The sequence below is a fragment of the Propithecus coquereli genome, unplaced genomic scaffold (genome assembly GCF_000956105.1).
Source record: "Propithecus coquereli isolate 6110/MARCELLA unplaced genomic scaffold, Pcoq_1.0 Scaffold44, whole genome shotgun sequence".
Lineage (NCBI taxonomy): Eukaryota > Metazoa > Chordata > Mammalia > Primates > Indriidae > Propithecus > Propithecus coquereli.
Window position 1 is genome coordinate 1,758,859 of NW_012150174.1, and position 3,861 is coordinate 1,762,719.

Genomic DNA, 3,861 nt, shown 5'->3' on the forward strand with positions numbered 1-3,861 from the left:
GGCTTGCAGTGTACGTGCCAAAGTAGAGGCTCCTCTCTCTGGCAAGAGAGCAGGCACTTGCCCCAGAAAAACTGTTTCATGTCCCCGCCCCCCCAACCCCATCCATCTGAGTGGACACTGGAAGACTCCACCCCAACTGTTAAGGTTCTCCGGGGTGACATCTCCTGGCACCCTGATGCCTTTCTTCCCTTCCTTCACCTCTCTTCCTCCAGGCCAGGCTCATCCTCAGGTGCTAGATGCTGCCTCTATTTCCCTTTTTGGCCTGGACTGTCATTTCCCTCCAGAGTTGATTCCTCACACTGTTCCCTAACAGAATCCATCTCAGAAACTCTAGATTCCCTCCTAGTCACTTCCTAACCCAGGAAAGAAGTAGCGGCTGGGCCCTTTTCTCTTGATCCTTCCCTGGCAGGGAGTTAGGCCTCAAGCTTTCCATCCCATTGATGGGTTCCAAAGCAAAGACTGTCGCCCGAATATAAATGGCTTCCAAACTGAGGGTCCCCAAATTCAGTGTTGCAAGGGGAGTCCCAAGGTCCCTCCAAGCCAGACAGTCCTTGGTGTGGGCACCCACAAGTAGAAGTCTAATCATAGCAAGGGAAGACCATGGAAAGTTGTGATAACCTTTCCCTCTGACACTTTGGGCATGATGGGCATGGCTTGACAGAGATGAGTGGGTAGCCTGGTGGAGAGGGGACACTGACCTGGGGGTTAGGAGATCTGGTTCTTGCCTCAGCTTTGTCATGGGTGACACTGTGGCAGCTACATTCCCTCTCCAGCCTCAGCACTCTTGACTGTAAACATAAACATCTCTCTTCCAGTTCTAACGTCCAAGGAGGCTCAGGTGGTGAGTCAAGCCTCCACACAGCATTTTTACAATTGCTCAGGACTCAGATGCAAAGCTGTCTCCATTTTGGGAACTGATTAGGGTTTTTTCTGGGGTGAAGGAGAAATACCCAAGGCAACAGGAAACCCATGCCTACCATCCTCTTGTCCCCCGTTTTAGTTCCAAAACGGGTCCAAAATTCTCAAGACACTGGTGGGTGTTAAATTTGTTAATAAAAGATGATCTCACAGGGTTTCCGAAGCAGATTACTGATAGCAGGAGCCTATCACTCTTTGCATCTGTGTATATTGTTTTAAACCTTTCCTTAGCCAATGGGGAATGACATTCCAAGCCCTAGCTCAAAAAAAGAAGGGTAATTTCCTAAGAAATTCCAAGAGGATCAAAGCCAATTGGAAGTACGAATACAGAGAGGTCAATTTATAACTCTCTGGGGTTAGGAGGGGGAAAGGAGTGGACCAGGTCTTAGCTGCGAGCTGCTGACTGCAGGGCATCCTCACTGAGACATGGGCTTGTGGTCCCTGGATTGTGTTTAAACTGCTATACACAGCCACTCATCTAGCTCTGTCTCAGCAAGCAGGTTCTGCTGGACAAGGAGGCTCTCTGCCCTGTTCTTTGAGCCTGCTCAGGGGATACTGCCCTGAAAAGACAGCCCCACATGATTTCTCTAGGGTGCTAGAAGAGGTTCTCCCTCCACTGGGAAGCCTGGGATTCCACTAAGAGGAGCAAAGGAAAGCTCCTCGCACCCCAGGAGGGACTTCAGGCTGTGGTGGGGTGCAGATAAGGAGAGGCCCCCTCCTGCAGCCAGATAAGGCTCACTGGGTCCTTGATTTGCACATAGTTTACGGTGGCTTTCCCAACCATTTCCTCATGACATTTTCACCCCAACCAGGAAAAGAAAGCAGAGCAGGAGTTCTTTTTTTTTTTTGAGACAGAGTCTCGCTCCGTTGCCCGGGCTAGAGTACCGTGGCGTCAGCCTAGCTCACAGCAACCAGAGCAGGAGTTCTGACATTTCACTGGTGGGACTGCCTAAGCACAAAAAATTTAATTGCCCCAGGCCACACAGCTGGAAAGTGGCCAGGTGGATTTCAAACTCCTGGGCTACTTTTCCTTCCCCTACACCACTCTGCCCCTCCATCTTTCCTGCCTCTCAGCCTGGGAGGACAGTAAGAAAGCAGTTTTAGCCCTTTGCTCCCTGGATATCAAAGGGCAAATGTGATAAAGTCCTCCCCCTCCCCCTTGCCCAGGGCTGCAGGAGGATCCAGGAGCTCACCTGGCTCACAGGTGTGCAGCAGGGGCCTGGCTAATCGGCCTCCCTCTCCCTGGCATGGGGTTAGCCTTATGTGGCCCACGGGTGTGCAGGGCCTAGCTCTGCCTTTTATACAAACACACTTGCAATGTCAGGCTCTCTCAAAGGACATTGAACTTAGCTCATTCTCTAGTTTTAGCCACAGAAGAGGAACGGAAGTCTCAGAGAGGTCCTCACAGCCTCGGCCCTCCTTTACAGACTGACGGAATGAGAGGGAGACCACCCATCCCTCACATGCCCCTGACTCACACTGCAGAGCCAGACATTACTCACACCGTGGGGACCTAGGGCTCAGAGAAGGGAAGGGAAGGGCTCTTGGCCCCCGTAGTGTTTGAGCAGTGGCGATTAAGGGACTAGAACATTCCAACCAGTCTAGCGCTTTCTCTTCTGCATCATGAACTGTGGGTCTTCACGACAAGCCTGGGCTCTTCCCTGACACTGTGGGTGTGGTTCTCCCTCCAGCCTCTGACTCCTGGGGTTTTTCCACTGTAGCAGAGTCTCTTCCAACAGCCCTTGCTTGGGGCTGGCAGCTTAGCTGTAAGGCCTTGCCCTGCAGAAGGCCACGCCCCAGCCTTTAAAGCTACAGGATCAGCAGGAAGCCGACTCAGTGGAGAGCTCCCAGCCTCAGCTTCCTCCCTAGTCCTCTGGGCTGCAAGCTCATGATATCACAGACCACTCCCCCCATCCCAAGCTGAGCTAGTTCTCAAACACCCAAATTCTTCCACCCCCCCTTTCCTAAGGGAGGCTGTCTGTCAACCACGGATGGGCACAGGCTGCACCAGCATCTCCATGGTAACCAGGGGCCACCGCTTCCTGCCTCGATCCAAAGCTTGCACCCCTGGTGGGGCTCCCTTGCAGACCCCAGGAGGGCTGGCTGTTCAGCAGGCCCATTATGCCCCACTGTCATCCCTGCACTTGGTGACAGCATAGGGAAGCAGCTTGGGTTGCCCTAGTGGGACAGTCTTCCCTCCTGTGTGGGATTGATTCCTTGGGGGAGGGGGATGGGGGGCGGACTCCAGTGTTAAAACTTTTTCAGGGCAATGGGTGAAAGTTGAGAATTCCAGTTTGTTAGTTGGCTTTAGACTTTGCTCTCTCAGGGGGGTGGGAGTGCAGGAGATAGATTGCAGTCAATTAGGCAACAGTCCCAGTCCTTTGCCACACTACCCCTTATAAAATGGTCCCTGGGGCAGTTGGGGATCTGGGGGGCTGTTTGCCAACATGGAGTCTGAGATTCCAGAGCAAGAGGGTGGCCAGCGAGAGCCAGGCACACAGGGAGCTGACCTGGCCTGTGCCCTCTGAGGATTAGGGACCCCTCTGCTGAGAGATTCTCTTTCCAGGGGAAAAATGAATCAGGATACAAACTGGAACTGCAGCTGGTTCCTCACACTCCTCTTCTCAGCCCTCTAAGCACATCGGCTCTGCCTCCAACGACAACACGCGGAGGCAGAGGACGGAAGCGGGCCCGAAATTCAGAGCACGGAGGAAAGCTCACAACCTTCCCCGCTCCCAGGTGTTCCTTCTTTCCCTGCTCAACCTCCTTTCCCAGTCTCCTCCAAGGAGAGTTGGGTCTTTGCTCAACTTGTTCTTTGGGCTTCTGTGATGCAGAGTCAAGAATAGGAGGTTGAGGCCGAGCGCGGTGGCTCACGCCTGTAATCCTAGCACTCTGGGAGGCCAGAGGCGGGTGGATCGCTCAAGGTCAGGAGTTCGAGACCAG